The sequence below is a fragment of the Heloderma suspectum genome, chromosome 2 (assembly GCF_057233095.1).
Source record: "Heloderma suspectum isolate Gila_16-S chromosome 2, 16-S_ref, whole genome shotgun sequence".
In the NCBI taxonomy this organism is placed as follows: Eukaryota; Metazoa; Chordata; class Lepidosauria; order Squamata; family Helodermatidae; genus Heloderma; species Heloderma suspectum.
In genome coordinates, this window is record NC_139459.1 from 184,478,014 (window position 1) to 184,497,027 (window position 19,014).

At 44.7% G+C, this 19,014-nt stretch overlaps 1 protein-coding gene across 2 annotated transcripts in view; it reads left to right on the top strand.

The window, feature by feature from the left end:
• The first annotated feature begins 2,311 nt into the window (after window positions 1-2,311).
• LOC146353535 (unconventional myosin-Ia-like) overlaps window positions 2,312-19,014 on the top strand; it is a 72,863-nt gene continuing 56,160 nt past the window's right edge. The window contains exon 1 of one of the 2 annotated variants that reach the window (XM_084836691.1): window positions 2,312-2,524. The gene's annotated coding sequence lies outside the window, so the exon portion shown is untranslated. The remainder of the gene's footprint in view (window positions 2,525-19,014) is intronic. The other variant, XM_084836692.1, reaches the window with a different exon arrangement.

The window sequence follows — 19,014 nt, forward strand, 5'->3', positions numbered from 1 at the left end:
AAAAATAATAAATCAGCTCATCAATCTGTACATATGTACCTTTTAAACCATTTTCCCCCCCAACATCAGCTCCAGCCTTGATGAGTAATTCTTTTCCTGTCGCCCAGAGCTGATATTCCATCTGGCAAGCAGTTTAAAACATGACTCTCTCATAGTTCCACAAGCAGGAAAACAGCGGCTCTTGAAAACAAAATTATCATCTAATTTTACACTTCATTCCTTCTCTGTCTGAGAAATGCACTTCACCACTTTTGCCTTAATTTCCATTAAGATCTTGAATATTCTCTACATATAATGTCTTGCATTTGATCTTTTCCCAAAAGCTGTGATTCAAATGTTGCCGGGGATCTTAAACCATTGGTTTGGGGGAGTTTCAGTAAAACAGAATGCCTTAATATTTTTCCTTTTAAGAAAGAATAAATGAAACAGTAGTAGTCTCTCACCATGATCATCTTCAGATGTTTTGGACTTCAACTCTCCCTTGACCATTGGCCATGTTGGCAGGGGCTTCTGGAGTCCCAAGCACCTGGAGATTTACATTCTGTCCACCTCTAATCTAGAGAAAGATCTTCATATCTAATGAAATTGACCTCATTCCAGCAGAGAGTGAGCCAGGCTACCATACATAATTGGGAGGGAATCTTGGGCTGTGGCATTCTGCTCCGATGGTTCCCAACCTTGGGTCCCCAGATGTTATTGGACTACAAGTCCCAGCATCCCCAGACAGCATGGCCAATGGTCAGGGACAATGGCAGCTGTAGTCCAACAACCTTTGGAAGGCCACATGTTCCCTCTTCCAGAGTTAAAGGATCACCGGTAGCAGGCCTGGGAAAGGCATGAGAGGGGCCATGGCTCAGTGGCAGAGCATGTGTTTTGCACATGCATAACATCCATCACAACCTTCCCTAGCCTGGTGGCCTCCAGATGTTTTGATTTGAACTACAGTTCCCAGCATTCCTGACCATTGGCCATGCTGGCTGGGGCTGATGGGCATTGCTGTATATAGTAATGTTGGCATCACCTAGCAGAAGCTGAGAGGACTGGGAAACAAATGAACTTCCTGACAGATCACCTCGGGAAGATGCAGATCAGCTGTGGGCTTTTGCCTATCCAGAACATACAAGAGACTGGAATGCTCCAAAATGTACACTGAATGTGCACAGAAATACATTGCTTATTTTCCTTTTGAATGAAACTGTGAGCTTTCAAATAAAAACAAAACTGCTTGATTCAAATTTGGCAGGGCCACCAGAGGATGGATAAGGTTATTTCAGGGCTCTGATTTGGACCAAGGGCTACCAGCCCTGTCCTCTAGATCAGGGATGGAGGACCTTTCTTTTTTGTCAAGGGACACATTCCCTCAGGGATAATTTGGGGCAGATGCTGGTGTTTGGAGGGGATGAAGCCAGGGGTTGGTATGGCCAGACCCAGAAGTGGGCAGGAGCACCGTCTTTTCTCTTTCTCTCTCTCTCTCTCTCTCTCTCTCTCTTTTTCCTCCCCACTGAGGAGACTGCCAGTGGAGGAACAGATGGCTTTTGCCAGAGGTCTGAATACTGCTAATTTGCAGAGGGCTTTTGAAATTAGGCTAAGGGCCACACGTTGCCCACCCCTTCTCTAGACTGGCCAACAAACAGAACCAAGAGCCAGTGTGATGTAGTGGTTAGAATGTTGAACTGGGACTTGGGAGATCCGGGTTCTAGTCCCCACCTGGCCATGAAGCTCACTGGGTGACTTTGGGCCAGTCACCGACTCTCAGCCCAACCCACCTCACAGGGTTGTTGTTGTGAGGATAAAATGGAGAGGGGGAGAAACATGCAAGCTGCCTTGGCTTCCTTGCAAGAGGGGGAAAAGAGATATAAATGTAACAGTAAATAAATAACACCTAAGATGGCACGATGTAAATGAAGGACTAAACAGGTAAGAGCAAGCTCAGTTCTTAATTACTGGGATTGACCGGAGCAAGGAGCAAACTGGATCTCCAAGTGCACCCTTCCACTTTCTTCCATATAAATGACTGGCTGTCTTTCTCTGCTGTGGAGGAAAGTAAAGCATTACACTTGGCAATGCTAGTATGGTGAGACCAAAACCTGCTCTCAGCCACTCAGCACCAGGTAGGGGCCTTGGCAGGGTGAGTGTACAATGTGTCTTTGTGTGCAGAGCAGACACTGCACCCCATTGCAATATACAGGCCCTCTTTTTACACACACACACACACACACACACACACACGCACACGCACCCCCCCATCCATCATATTGATGGGCACTTTGCTCTGATGTAATGATTAACTGTGTTGACTTTGCAGCCCTGTGTTCCGAGAGGAGGAGGAGAGGAGGGCAGTGGTGGCAGGCAGTGCAAAGAGGAAGAAGGTGTGGCAGAAGGAAGGACTCTTCAGTAGTCACAAACCATGGACAGCTCCCACTGAGCAGGAGTTGCCTCCCCGCTCTCCTGCATCCTACCCAGGTGGAAAAGCTTTGGGACGTGGCTGCAGGGCTCTAGGAGTACTCCTTGCTCCTTGGCAGTGGTGAGTATGAACCTGCTTGGTATTTTTCTTCCCATTGCGTGGCTCCCTCCTTGCCGACTTCATTCCTAATTGCAAATCAGGCTGCTTGATGGCCATCTCAGAGCTCAGCACAGCTGGGCCTCCTTTCCCCTCCTCTATTAAGAAGGAAATCTACATCCTTGAAATGTTGTTTGTTTTCTGGGCAGGCATCCTCTCTGTGTTATTACAAAAAACCAGCCCTCTCTCCCCTTCCGGGAGAGAGCTTTTGTCCGTAGGAAATCCTCATGTAAAGTCTGACTTTTTTCTGTTTTAAGAGGAAGCGTTAAACCTTTATTTCTCCCCCCACCTCACCCCCACATCCCTGATACTTCCTGGGGTGAAGTCAAGAGCCTTGTATGGAGGGATATTGCTAAGAGAAGGACAAATTCTCCTGTGTTTGAGGACATGGAAGTTTAAAAAAGAAACAGGCATTGGTGGGGAAAGAAAGGAGGAAGAGTGGGGAGGTATCTTTTAGGGGGGAAAGAACAGGTCAGCTCTTGGATCTAGACTGCGCTTAATTTCTTAAAGGTAAGTTGTTGAGGCTCATACTTGCATGGATGCCATGCAACCTCCTCCAAATTTTAAGTGCGCCAGTTCAGACTGTGGTGGCATGATGGTGTGCGGAAAAGCACTCTGAGTCTGCACACTCCCAGAGACACTTTTGTTTATTATTGTTATGGTCACTGCTGGACAAGGATTTCTCAGTTGGACAGATGACTAGTTAAGAGCCCAGGATGGTCAGTTGATCGGTCATCACTGAGTTAGGAGCTGGTCTCCTGATAGCTGCCAAAGTCACTTGAGCATTCGCAGGAGACAGCCATGAGATCTTGGAGAAGGTGACACTCCTCCAGCTGAAGTGTGTGTGTGTGTGTGTATGTGTAAAGAAACAGCAGTTTGTAGTTTGGAACAGATAGAGATAGAGGCAGAGGCAGAGAGAAAGAGAAAGAGAGAGAGAGAGAGAGAGAGAGAGAGGGAGAAATATTGAAATATTTGGCTGAAAGCACTTTGGGTTACAGGGTATCTCACTGTAAGGGTCTGCAGGTTTACCTCTTTGTAAGCTCTACTTGTATAATTGTAAATAATGCAAATATTAGAAAAATGTCCCAAATCATCTGCGCTCTCACATCACAAAACTGAATTCACAAGACGCCCAGACCTTCTCGCCTATCGGAGAAGTGGGGAACATGCAACAGCATTCACATATTCCAGGACATGTTAGTAATATGTTTGTTACTAAAAACAGGGTCTGGGGCTCAGCCCTAATGAGTGCTGGAAAATCATAAGCTCTTGTACCAGATGCTGCCAACTGAATATAGAGAGAATGTGGAGAATGTAGAAAGAAAGGTATATCTTTTCATCTCAGTTGCTGCAAGATCATGCAAGGTCCAAGGGAAGGAAGGGGCAAATTTAAAGTAGGTACAAGTGGAGATGCCAGAGAAATCCACGGCAGATTCAAATGAGTTTAGGTTTCTATGAATCCAAGCTGCTGCTTCCACAGCAGACCAGCTTTTTCTGAGTCACACTGATTCCATGGATTCGAGGATTGCTTTTTCACTTTTGGGGGGGATTTGTGCTAATTCGCACTTGCGCTAATGTGCATTAGTTAAGAGCTAATGCACACTTGCAAGTAGAACAAAATTCTGGTAAAAATAATTCTGATTCCATCAATAAGCGGAAGTCCTCGGCCATCTGTGAAACACAGACTGGATGGATTTAACATGGTGGTAATATTAATAAATGGAAATAGTCATGATAGAATGGTGATACCAGCCCACCCACCCATCTATCCCAAGGTAAAGAATTTGTTCAATACTAGCTGGGGTGTACCCAGTGGTCTACCAGTGGACTTTTATCTTTGTTCACTTCCCACCAGTCCTGCCATTTCTCTGAGCAGGAATTCCTCCCTGCTGCCTCTTGTTAAATATTTTAATTCCTTCACTGCCCATTGTCTGCAATCTGACTAGTCACCCACAAGGCTTCCGGGACTCAACTTGGGAATTGCTGTGACTGTGTGTTGGAAGAGACTGGCTGTATTGTTTAGTCTAAATCTGTGCTTCTCAAAGCAGAAACATTTCCGTTGAGGACTCCTGAGCACTTGCAAGGGAGTCTTTGCGTGCAGAGAACACCCTGTGCCCAGCATAAGATCCTTGCAATATACAAGCCCTCTTCTTACACACACACATGAAGACACACCCTCACCCAGTTGCTGGAAGGGCATGTTATAAGGCGAGCTCCGAGACACTTCCCTACCCTTCCTCTACCTCCTTACCCCAGATCCATATGTTTCCCTCGGCTCCAACTTATGGCTGTTCAGCTAGAGAAAAACCTCTTGCCACTCATTCCAGACCACGCATCTATGATCACTCCTGGGGGTAGGAAAATGGATGGAGCGCTTTCCCCATATTAGGCAGTCGCAGTCTGCATCCTGCACCAGAACAGGGACTTGTTCTACTTAGGGGAAATTTGCCTTGACTTAGGGCGGCCTCCTCCAACCTGGTGCCCTCCAGAAGTGTTGGCCTACAAGTCTCATCATACCCACACACCTGGGGATGATGGGAGTTGTAGACCAACACCTTTAGGGAGGCACCACGGTGTGGAAAGCTGGCTTACAGAGATTCCTGTGATCCAAATGGAAGAACCCTGGTGGAAGCAATCACAAGTACTCCTGTCCCAGACCAGCTGTGGATGCCAGCCTGTAGCTCAGGTAGTAGGAGTCTGAAGAAGCACACAGAGGTAGGAGCTGGAGGGCACATGGGCCCTGGCAGGAGCCATCATTCAGTGAAAGGGCATGTACTTTGCATGCTCATGGTCCCCCAAGGTGAATCCCAGTCAGGGCAGGGGTATGGAACATATGGCCCTCCAGAGCTTGTTGCACTGCAACTCCCATAATCCCTAGCCAGCATAGCCAATGGTGAGGAATGATGGGAGCTGCAGTCCAACAATGTCTGGATAGCCACACCTTCCCCATCCCTGAGTCAAGGGAACGCAGGTGGTAGGGCTGGGATTGGGGTGGGGAAGGCCAACCATCAGTGGCAGAGCATGTGTTCTGCACATGGTCCAAGGCAGCCTTCCCCAACCTGGTGCCCTCCTGATACTTTGGACTACCACTTCCAGCATCCCTGACACTGACCATGCTGACTGGGGCTGATGGGAGATGAAGTCCAAAGCATCTGTAGGGCACCAGGTTGGGGACGTCTGGCCCAAGGTTGGCAGGATTGGGAAAGACTGCCACCTGAGTCCCGAGAGAGCTAGATGGACCCAGTCCTAGGCAGCTCCATAAGTGAAGCTGCTTCCTTCTCCCTCAAGGCAGGCTTCCTGTGCCCTGACTCAGCAGACCAGAGGCAAAGCCACCTGGAGGCCTGGGCAGGCTGCAGAGGAGAGGGCAGCATGTGTGCTGTGATATCCCCACAGAGTGGCATCATTGCATATCTTGGGACCGGGGTTGTGTTACACTGCTAGGATGCTTCCAGGTGAGGAGCCCCCAGCCCTCCCGATCAGAAGGCACTCTGCAGCTCTTCTGCCCCCCTTTCCCCTTAGCTTCTGTGTGTGTGCTTAGAAAAAAAGATGGAAGAAGCAGTAGGAAAATATGGGAGGCCTATGAGTGGAAGATGTTGTCATCTGGACCCCCTGTGAAATCCTGTGAATGCAGCATAGCAATGGCATGATAAAAGCCTCATCTGGAAGTGGCACCGGTAGTCTTTTAGGCTAGGCTGTAATTCAATTTGTGCAGCTACAAGTGTTTCTGTGGCAAAGTGGATCTTGACTTCCTCATCCCCCACCTCTGGCTGTTGTCATATCCTCTTTTGAACCCACCCTAATATACCAAGGGAGTGAAAAGTTGCTCACATTGATTTATTATTTATTTACAGCATTTTTGGTCCACTCGTCAGTCAAAAAAAGCATCTCACATAGATTAATAATAAGATAGTCCCTGCCCTCAGGTTTATCATCTAAAAGACATGACACAAAAGGAAAAAGGATTGGGAGGGAGGAGGAAAAAAGCAACACTTGGGTTCTTAGTTTCAAAGTTCTTATAGCCACTTTATTCAGGCAGGGCTGATAAGCCGATTGGAATTTTATGGTGGTGGTGCAGAGTCCATGAGCGGCCTTACAAATCAAAGGTGAAGGTTAGCTCTTTTATGAAGTGCTATAAAAATGGGTGGTGCATTTTTCTTTACTTTTTTTTAAAAAAGAGACTGATGTTGCATTGATCTCATGACCTTAGCAACAGAGGGTATTTGATTACAGATCCTGTTATTATATACAGATGCAGGATTTGGCACAAATCCAAATAAGTGGATTTGTGTAAGCAGGATCATGTTGCTTCTGAACAATGACTTGTTTCTTAGGGCTGTTGAATGTTCTACAAAATTTTCACATGGAAAGCACTACTGCTATGTAGAAAGTAGCATGTAACCACTGTGTAGATGACCACATGCGACTATCACATGTGAGTGTATTTTGCTGATATGATTGTACGCAGCCTGTTCATGCCTGTGCAGTTTTCAGGTGTGATGATCAAGATATATGTGGGCTGCATGCTAGGTCTTGCACAGAATTGCTTTCCACCACATAGGAATTCTGTGAAGTGTCCGCTCTGCACCAGCCCCTCTCTGTTTTAGTCATGCATTGTTTGGTTTGGTTTGTCTCTCATGCCCTTGTGCTGCTCTTATGCATTTTCCACTATATAGAATCAGAATAGTAGGGTTGGAAGGGGTCTGTAAGACCCTCGGGTCCAATCCCTGCTCAGTGCAGGAATCCAAGTCAGAGCATCCCTGACAGATGGCTGTCCAGCCTCATCTTGAATGCCTCCAGTGTGGGAGAGCCCACCACCTCCCTAGGCAATTGCTTCCATTGTTGTATTGCTCTAACAGTGTCGGCCTGCTTCTTCCTGTTCCTGTTGCGGGAGGGAGAATAGAAGATCAGTGGCAGACTGGGTATTTTTCATGTTGAAGATCCAAGGTTCATTCACTGGCATCTCCTGCTAAAAGGTTCTCAGGCTGCCAGTGGAGGCTGGTGGTTCTGGCTATGAATCCATTCCAGGTTTCAGTCAAAACCAGCCAGAACTCTAAAGGAGCTATCCAAGGTGCTGGACTCTATCCCCAAAATAGGTTTAGCATCTTAGATAGCTCCTTTATAGTTCTGGCTGGTTCTGATTGAAACTCAGAATGGATCACAACCCCACCAAAATTGGAGCCACCAGCCTCCACCGCAGGATGCACAGTGGGGAAAGACCCCTTTGAGATCACATACCAGCCAGAGTAAACAGCCCTGGGCTACAGGGGCCAGTGGTATGACTTGGTTTATAAGGCAACTTCATATAGATTGGGAGCTTTTCTACGTGACACTGTTAATTGGCTGTTAATCCACTGTATCTGCTTCTGGTTTCATCCCAGAATTGAGATCTGAGCACTACACGAAGAGTGTTTCCTTTCCTGTTTTCCCACTACATAACCTCTAGGTAGCACTTTCAAAAATTAAATGCCGCATTTTCCCTGCTCTAAAAAACTTGCCAAAAGTGCTGGTTAGACACAGAAATGAAACTGGAGGGTCACAAAATCGTATAAAGAACCTGTTAACAACCGTGAGTAGGGAGTGACAAGTGCATGATAAATGCCTTGGGTTATTCGGGTTATTTTCTTCCATTATTCCATCTAATTGCAAACTCAGGTAGTGAGGGCCAGTGGTGATGGAGTCAAACAAATGGAGCCGCCGAGAAACAAGAGAGTGGTATCAGCATGCTCGGCAGAACCCCAAAGTTCACAGAAGTACAGCTTTACTCAGCTTACTTCTGAGTAGGCTGGCCCAAAATTGCACGGTGAGCGTTTCATAGGGAAGGTGACTCACAAATTAAAGAAACCATCCTCCATCTAGGCAGAGTCATGTCCCCCCCCCACCCCCACCATGCCACTTCTCATTTTACAAATTAAGCTGTGCAAGTCCAAATATACCTCATCCACTGTGTCATTTGACAGGTTCAGAGAAGGACAACCAAATCTGGCAATAGTTTGGCATGCAAGAGGCCTTGGAAAATTAAGAAGGAACCAAGGATGTTCCAGCTGGGGAAGGAACCACGATCACTCATTGTTTTCTTTCAACACTGAGGGAGGGCAAGATCCGCCTGAACTAAAGGAAGAGGAAAGATCTAGGTGGCACAGTGGCAAGGTTTCCCACCTATAACGATACCTGGGAAGTGGGACAAGTTAGCAGAGGAAGTCCTGGTGTTCATCCTCTGAAGATATGTTGTAATAGGCTGAGTCAAACAGCTAACAGGGATGCTTAGGGGCAGATCACATGTAAAGCATCACCTTCCTTCTCCTGCATTCCTCAGGATTGCCCCTTCCTGATGCCTCTGTTTTAATAGAATGGGTTGGATACAGATTTAGTCATATCTAGAGCAGATCAATGGGACTTACGTTGATTTAAGTGGATCTGCTCTACACGTGACTACATTCAGAACCAACCCAAAGATGATGGCGACTACTACTAATATGGTTCCCTTTCTTATGCAAAATAGACCTACAAACATGGGGATAGATTTTTGTTGATTCTCCTCCAAGACTAAGGCAATGTTATTTAGACTTGTTTCCCGTAATAATAAAAAAAAAGCACACTACAATGGCCATGCTGGACAGGTGTGATGGAAGTTGCAGTCCAACACACCTGGAGGGCCTGAGTTTGGGGAAGGCTGGTCTAGTTCTTTTGCATCCCCCCCCCCTTTTGTTTGTTTTTAGTCCTTTTGTTATTTATTCCATGTAAAGATCCCTTTTGTTCATGATGGGACTCAGTATTGTTTTGAAGCATTGTTATATAAATGAAGCTGTATTAAAAGAAAGCGTATTTTTTTAAAAGCTGGCGCTTGAGTACACAAATTTGCAGGCAACTTGTCCTTTGCTCTGGGCTTGTCCTGTTAAAGAGCAGGCTAGTTAGGGGAGAAAAAACAAAACACTACTATTTAATGCTACCACAAGTATTTCACTTTTTAAGTTGTGCTTGAGTGCTGCATAGAACTTTTGGGGGGTTGGGACCACAGGTCAGTGGTGGAGCACATGCTTTGAATGAAAAGGGTCCCAGCACCACTCTTTAGGGTTACAATCGCATACCCATTTACCTGGAAGTAACCTCCATTGAACTCAATGGAACTTACTTTTGAGGAGACATGTATAGGATTGCATCATAGAGCACTCTTTATGGTGCAATCCTATGCATGTTTAGACAGAAAAATAGTCCTACAATTCCCAGCATGCCCCAGAGAGTCATGCTGGCTGGGGCATGCTGGGAGCTGTAGGGCTTCTTTGTGTCTAAACATGCATAGGATTGCACCCTTTGTTAGACAGGAAAGAGCGTGTGTCTAAGATCCTGCAGACCTACTGCCACTCAGCCAGCCTTACACAACCTGGGGATCTTCAGATACTCTGGACTACAACTCTGATTATCCCCAGCTAGCGGGCACATGCTGTCTGGGGATGATGGGAGTTATAGTCCAAGCACATCTGAAGGGCGCCAGGTTGGGGAAGGCAGCGGACAGTACACGCCTATACATGTCTACTCAGGAGTCAGTCCCAGTGAGTTCAATAGGGCTTACTTCCAGGTAAGGAAGGTTTGCAACCGGGTTAAACTGTTCCATGGACGGAGCTTATAATTTTGTATTCACCCTAAATTGATCATTGGTGTAGAGCTAAAGAGAAATGTAGCCCAAATTTGACCCAATTTCCAAAATTCAATTAAAAAAACAATTTTCAAATATTTGCTTTTGAAATTCAGCTCTTGAGCGTTGATGAGTTTTGAGGCAATATAATATTATAAGTATCAACTGCCTAAATTCAATACATTCAATAAATTCAATGGTATTTCATAAATGGGAATGTTGAATTTTATTTTTAGAACATGAGGGTTTTTTTTTTAAGTTTGTGAAAATGTACATTCTGGGTTTCTCTGTGTTTCAAGAATCCCTCCACATTTCACATTTAGGACTAAGGGGGAACTACACATTACATGTAAGTTTGCAATATTTCTCCCCCCACCCCTTGCCAAATCCCCTCCCCTAACATAATGATATGTAACCTATATATTTTCCCTTGAAGCTAGGGTCTGTGTGCATGCATGTATATGTGTGGAGAAAGGAGCGAGGAGAAAGGGTTAATATTTGTTTATAATTTTATTATTTATCATTAATAGTTATAATAATTAATATAATAACATCCCTAAGCAGTTTACTCACTTAATATAATAACATTCTATAGCAGTTTACATATAACAATATTAAAAGTGCAGCTTAAAATATTCTATTAAAGGTCACAGCTTAAAATACACTATCAAAAAATTTCAGATAATAAAAGCAATACTAAAACAATAAAATGGAGATAAGGAATCCTTCTCTCTGTGCACCAGTCTTCCAATTCAAATCGCAGTTTCAGCAGCACGCGCGTGTGTGCACAAGAACCACACATAATGTTGTAGCAGAGTGTTATACATCTGCTATTCTGGCTGCTGGCTAAGGTTGAAATGGAGAGTTGGGACCCAATGAAGACTCTTTTTCCTGGCACTGCCTGACAATCCCCCATGCAAGTCTTGCTTACAAAAGCATTTAGCTGCTGCCTGGGTTAGTAGATTGCTATTTACCCTAGAGAATACTCATAAAGCTACATCAGCAGCACTGATCGAGAGAGGTTCCTGTTAGCATGATCATTCACCTGACTATAAAAGAGCTTTATGGCCGGAAAGGAGTTGAACCAGTTGGATGGTGTGAGTTCTCATTTGTAGATTGTGTAAGTCCCAGGTGAGAGGAGTAGGCCAACCTGTGGCAAAATCCCATCCTAGCACAGTAAATAAGAAGAAAGCATATAGCCAGGGGTTAATTTCTGTGTGCATTATAAGGAGCCCAACTCAGAACAAAAGCTGGGTTAGAAGAACTGGAAGCCAGAGCTCTTAGATTATCTGCGTGTGCTTGAATCCCCTCCTTACAGATAGTGTGGTGTAGTGGCTAGAGCACTTTGTGGTCCTGAGGACTTCTATTCTACTTTTCTGATTTGTTGGGGACAGCCACATTTTCTTACCGTATGGCCACCCACATTGGGATGACAAATGGAAAGCTTCCAAATTAAAACTTAGCTTCTACCTTTGCCCTCTATGGCCACTATCCAGTGGACATGTTATCAACGCAATTTGCGGAGAAGCATGACACACAACTGGATGTTTCTTCCTCCAAATGAGGAAGTGTTATAATAATGGGTGACTTCAGTTACCCCCACATTGACTGGATAAATGTATGTTCCAGTCACGACAAAGAGGTTAAATTTCTCAGTGCCCTTAATGACTGTGTCCTAGAATAGTTGGTTATGGAACTGACCAGAGGGGAGGGGACCCTGGTGGCATCCAGGACCAAGTATGAGATGCGAGTGTTGTCAAACCAGTTGGAAACAGTGACCACAGCGCTATCAGATTTAATATATATTTAACTGAAAAATTGCCAAGAAGCACAGTCACATTTGACTTCAAAAGAAGAAACTTCTCTAAAATAACGGAACTGGTAAAAAGGAAATTGAAATGGGGGGGTGTCAAGAGGGTTAAATCCCTTCAGAATGCTTGGAGGTTACTCAAACCACAATAATAGAAGCTCAAATAAAATGTATACCACAGGTTAGGAAAGGTAGCACTAAGTCCAAACAGTCACCAGCATGGTTAACGTGTCAAGGAAGCAATTAGAGAAAAGAAGGCTTCCTTCAAAAAATGGGAGTCTTGCTCAAATGAGAAAAACAAAAGGGAGCACAAGCTTGCACAAAGAAGATGCAAGCAGACAATAAGAGATGCAAAAAAGCATTTTGAGGCGCATATCACTAACAACAAGGCCAACAATAAAGAATTCTTTAAGTATATCAGAAGCAGGAAACCAGCTAAGGAGGCAGTTGGATCACTGGGTGATAATGGAGTTAAAGTAGTACTAAAGGAGGATAAGGAGATTTTGTAGAAGCTGAATGAATTCTTTTCATCTGTCTTCACTGTAGAAGATATAGGACAGATATCTGTGCCTGAACTGATGTTTTCAGGAAGGGAGTCTTAGGAACGGAGGCAAATAGTGGTGACAAAAGATGACATTCTCAACCTTATTGACAAATTGAAAATTAATAAATCACCAGGCCCAGATACTGTCCATCTCAGAGTTCTTAAATAACTCAAATATTAAATTGCTGATCTTCTAACAAAAATATGTAACATGTCCCTAAGATCAGCCTCTGTACCAGAGGACTGGAAAATGGCCAATGTAACACCAATTTTTAAAAAGGGAGCTAGGGGCGATCCAGGAAATTACAGGCCAGTTAGCTTAATGTCTGTTCTGGGTAAATTGGCTGAAAGCATTATTAAAGATAAAATTAGTAATCATGTAGAAGGAGAAGCCCTGCTGAAAAAGAATCAACGTGGCTTCCACAAAGGTAAGTACTGTCTCACTAACCTTTTAGAGTTCTTTGAGAGTGTCAATAAACATGTGGACAGGGGTGATCCAGGAGACATTGTTTACTTGGTCTTCCAAAAGGCTTTTGTCAAAGTCCCTCACCAAAGACTCATGAGCAAACTGAGCAGTCAAGGAATAAGAGGACAGGTCCTCTTATGGATCAGGAACTGGTTAAAGAACAGGAATAAATGGTAAATTCTCCCAAAGGAAGGATGCAAACAGTGGGGTCCCACAAGGATCTGTATTGTGACCAATGCTTTTCAACTTGTTAATAAATGACCTGGAACTAGGAGTGAGCAGTGAGGTGGCCAAGATTGCTGATGCATCAAATTATTTAGAGTGGTTGAAATAAAAAAGGATCATGAAGAGCTCCAAAAAGATCTCTTCAGACTGGGAGAATGGGCATCAAAATGGCAAAGGAAGTTCTATATAAGCAAGTGTAAAGTGATGCACTTTGGGGCAAAAAATCCCAACTTCACATATATGCTGATGTGATCTGGAGCCAGTAGTAGTGACTTGGGGTTGTGGTGGACAGCTCAATGAAAATGTCAACTCAATGTGCTGCTGCTGTGAAAAAAGCAAATTCCATGTTAGGTATAATTAGGAAAGGAATTGAAAATAAAACTGCCAAGATCATACTCCCCTTATAAAAATCTGTGGTATGACCACACTTGGAATCCTGTGTACAGTTCTGGTCACTGCACCTAAAAAAGGATATTATAGAGCTGGGAAAACTGCAGAAAAGAGCAACCAAAATGATCATGGGTCTGGAGCAACTCCCCTATGAGAAAAGATTACAAGATCTGGGAACATTTGGCTTAGAGGCACGGCAAGTAAGGGGAGGCATGATAGAGGTGTTCAGAATTATGCTTCATGTGGAGAAAGTGGTTAGGAAGACATTTTTCTTCCTCTCTCACAATACTAGAACTCGAGGTCATCCCATGGAGCTGACTGGTGGGAGATTCAGGACAAGTAAAAGGAAGGACTTCTTCACACGGCACATAGTTAAACTATGGAATTTGATGCCGCAAGATGTAATGATGGCCACCAGTTTGGATGGCTTTAAAAGGGGATTGTACAAATTCATCTAGGATAAGGCTATCACTGGCTACTCGTCCTGGTGGCTATATGCTACCTCCAGTATCAGAGACAGTAGGCCTATGTACACCAGTTGTTGGGAAAGATGGGCAGGAGGGTGCTGTTGCACTCTTGTCCTGCTTGTGGGTTTCCCATGGGCAGCTGGTTGGCCACTGTGTGGACAGAATGCTGGACTAGATGGACTTTGGTCTGATCCACCATGGCTCTTCTTATGTTCTGATGTTCTTTGAAGTTCCCACTGCAGTGCCTCAAAGTGCTGAAAAGGCAAGTTCCTGAGAACGGGGGAGGGGGGAAGGTTGCCTCTTCAGCAAGTGGTAGAAATGAGGAATAAAGCCTCCAGTGCTCCAGCATCTTCTTTTAGTATTTTCATTTAGGGCTACCTAAATGAAGAGTCAGTTTGGTGTAGTGGTTAGAGCATTAGGACCAAGGAGACTTGGGATTAGGACCAAGGAGATTTGGGATTAGGAGACTTGGGGTTCAAAGCTCCACTCACTTATGAAGTTTACTAGGTGACCTTGGATCAGTCACAAACTTCTAGCATACCCTTTAGCTCTGCAAGCAACAGCACTGGGGATGGGATGGGGTGTTAGATGAAGTGAAGAACTGGTGTCTGAACGGTGCAGAGAGGCTTTTTAAAGTGTTGGCCCTAACAGTGGGTCGGGGAGGAGATTTGGGCTCTGCTACAGGCAGCAAAATGTCTTGGGCAAGCACTAACCACTCTACCCCACACAGTGGGTAGTGCTGGAACGCGTGTTGTGCATGAGCCACATTTCTGTAAACAACCTCCGATCAGCCCAATTAGAGGTTGTTAGCATGATGTGTCAACCCATGGGTTGCTTAGGGGTTCTCACAAACCACTGGTTCTCACGTCACACTGACAACCTCCGATCAGGCTGACTAGAGGTTCTTTACAGTAAACAGAAGCAGCTTGCAGACTTTTAAGAGTATTTATATTATTTATTTATCAAATTTATATCCTGCCCACCTTTCCATAAGAACACGGCCAAGGCACTACTAGTAGTAATATAGTTTATTGTATGACCATAGGCTGTTACAACAACATTGTTTTTCAAAAAAAGTTACCTCAACAATAGTTGTGTGTACAGGAGGAAGTTCATGGCTGGCACAGATAATTTATTTATTTGTCACATTCCTATGCTGGCCTTCCTCCAAGTTGCTCAGGGCAGCGTACATGGGGATTATCCCATTTTCTCCTCACAACAATCCTGTGAGGTAGTTTAGGTTGACAATGTGTGACTGGCCTAAGACACCCAGTCAGCTGTTTGGATGCTATTTGGGATTCTATCTGAAAGTGCTGCTGAGTGATTGAGTCCCACTTACTTCTGAGTAGACATGCCTAAAACAGTAATAAACCCACAGATGGAATGTGGACCCTGATACTGTTCCCATTTTGCAGTGTAGTCCTCCAGCTGAAAAAGGTTCCCTACCCCAGGTATATAGGGTAGCGGTCTTAGCCACTGCCTGACACCAGCTCTTGTAAGTCACTTCCTCTCATAGGCAAAACTGTGAGTTGTGCAAAGTTTGGACTCTAGAAATAAGTAGGATTTGTGGCGCTCTACTGTATCCATTTTTACTCGGAAGAAGTCCCACTGATTTTAATAGGACTCACTTCCAAGTCTGAGCCCTTAATTGCAGAGTGAGCTTTGCCTGACTCTGTGCTGCGTCTGCAGTTCATGTAATAACAATTTTAAAAATCCTGCACACTAATGCCACTTCTAGTTTGACCCTGAGCATGGCACTATAGCTGCACAGCTCGGGAGGGCGTCCCAGGGTGTTCTCTGCTATGAACTAGGCTTCAGAATCGGCAGCGAAGAGGTTAATACCACTGGGAAGAGCCACCCTGGGCTTGCAAGGACACCCGTGATTCAGAGCAGGAAGTTGGGTGGCCAACAGCTGTCAGCTGGCCTAGGAATCAATGGGGGTGTGGTGTGGGGAGAGCTGTCAGCTCCACAACTCCTAACAAGGCACTTCTGAGCTGGCAACCTTTTGGCCTTCCCTGAGCACGTTTCCCTCAGCTGCTGTGTCCCCATGGCAGAGAGGCATGATGATGCTAACTTGCTCTCATCCATCCTTCATTACGGAATGCAGGTCGGATGTCAGGGCTTTGTTGTCTTTTTGAATTGAAACAACATGTAGTCTCATGTAGTGATGCAGCTGAATGTTGCAATCAGTCAGCTCGCTGGTTGAAACCCATCCGTTCATAATGCTCACCTTTGTATAACACGCCTGGGTCAGCGTTTTACGAATCTGCAATTAAGTTTGGAACTGATCGCGAGCTTCAGCATGTGCGCAGTCTGCATCTAGACAACACAATTTCTGCACATGTGTGATGTTGCTTGGACTAACCCCCAAAACAACTAATCAGGAAGGGGGAGCGTAATGTGGGGACACATGATGTCATACCACGATACGTATTGCCAAACGACAGTTCCCAAGATGTGCAGAAACTCATATACACGTCACAAGAGTTCATGTTAAAGGAGAACTGTTGTCCGCCAGTGTGGCAGAGTGGTTAGAGCATTGGACTGAGGCTCAGGAGACTAGTCCCCATTTGGCCATGTAGCTCACTGGGTGATTTTGGGCCAGTCACTGACTGTCAGCCTCCCCTACCTCATAGGGGTGTTGTGAGAGTAAAATGGAGAGGAGGAGGAGCATGTAAGCCACCTTGAGTTCCTTGCAAGAGGAAAAAAGGTGGGATATAAATATAATGAATTAATAAATAGAGGGTGAATTCATTACTTTCTGAGGAAATAAATTAACCCAGGGTAAATTCAACCATCATTAATCTTGTGGCACTTTAAAGACCACGGCATGGCAAGAGCTTTAATATAGAGTCCACTTCATCAACTGCACGGAGTGGGATTTATTTCTGAGTGCACAGAATGGTGCTGTTAGTCTCTTAAGCTGCCATAAGACTCTTCGTAACTTTTCTTGCAACAGACTAACACAGCTACCTGTTGGGAGATCTTTTTGTATTATTCTGGATTAATTAATTTGAAATAAATACCATTGGCTTGGTTTAGATGGAAGACTTGAATTCACACTCCCCCTAGATGTGTTTTCAAGATCTCGCAGCACACTTTAACTACCCTCTTGTTCATGTACAATGTTATTTATTTGCATGTAACCATCCTCATCCTAGGATTTGAGTGTGTTAATGTGCACAGTAAAATAATCAGAGATTTGCCATACCTGCTTTACCCGTAACATTAAAGGGAACAACATGTCTCACAATGGGGAAAGGCACAGCTTTGAATTTTGGCAAATCCCCAGAGGAAGGTGGTTCCACAGTTGTGGGGTAGCTAACAGGAATGTCTCTCTCTACATGCCTTTGCTGTTGGAACATAGTGCAGAAATGGTATCATTGCACACCCTCCTCGGAGTGGCGAGACGTTCCCAGGGCCAGCCCTGTTGTTAGGCAGAGTGAGGCAGATACCTCAGGCAGCAGATACTGGAGGCCACGGAGGCAGTCCCTAAGCTAGCCTGCTGACCCCAAATACGGTGCAGGAAGATGTCTTATCAGCAGTGCTGAAGTAAGGGTCAAACTACACATTACATTCATTACATAGCATGCACCTAACCCCACTCCTTGCTTCTTACTCTAGAGGAAGAGTGTGGGGCCCCAACCCCAATCTGGACTACCATGCACTCGGAGGGGAGGTTTAAACCTTCCCAGCCTCTTGCTTCCCAATATACCCGCCCCCACGCATGGGGGTTTAAAAAAGAAATAAAAGCCTCTATTGATGCCAATGGGGGGTTTAAAAAAACATGCTTGGGGAGGGGGGATATTGGGAAGCAGGCAGCTGGGCGGTCTCCCCTCCCAGCCTGTGGGGGTCCCAATCCAGACTGAGGCTGCACATTGTACAGTATGTAATTTATGTAACTTGTAGTTTGACCTGAAGATTCAACTGCCTGTTTAGTTGGATCTATACACGGAATTCAGTGTGTGTGCGTGTTGCCACTTTGATCTTTCAAACATTCAAAGGTTTTGAAGTGGCAGAATTGCCCATTCTGGAAATATCTACTGCTGTTAAAAGACACCAGCCATCTGGAGTCACTGCGCAAAAGCACCATAGAGGCCGATTCACAACAATCAGGCAGCAAACTCACAATGTTGTAAAAGAGAGGGTGCTTTTGGTTGATCATAAATATAATGGTGGAACATTATAGGAGCAGCAGGTACCTGAGATATGTATCTGATTAAACTATCGCTCACATTGGCTAGATTCACGCAATTGGAGAAAGAAAATAAGCCACCGTACCTTATTTTCCCGCCCTGCATGTGCTGGTTGCTTGCTGCATCATTACCATAATTACCCTCGCTGGGGGTGGTTTGTCATGTCGTCTGAACCCAGCAAGGGTGTGTGGTCAGTGGGTTTACAAACCACCCCATGACCCATGGCTTGTCCTATGGGTCCCCACCACCACCACCACCCTGTTTAAAGGAACATTCTCTCAATAATCAGAATAATTATTATTAATGATGATGATAACAACAAAAACAACAACCTGAAGTGACTTAGCAATTGCTAAGAGGAATTGTGGGAAAGGGATCCATTTATGTGTCAGGATCTGGACAGTGTGATCTGTCAAGCTGCAGTATGGATCATCTTATCTGTCTATGCACAACTGCTAGTAAGTTGTATTTTCATATGTATATGCATTTCATATGTATTCATTGCTATGTATATATACAAATGTATATATGTATATTTTTTAAAAAACTAAAAAAAAGAAAAAAAATCTTACCTGTAGAGTTACTCTCTTATTTTAAAAACTCATACTTGACTTAGTGTCTCGCATAATATCCATCTATTGTCTCTGGCTTTGTACATGTCAAGAGTCTGCAGCAGCTTTTCACTTTTTCTGTGGCAGGATCAGCTGGATTTAACTTCATTGTTTC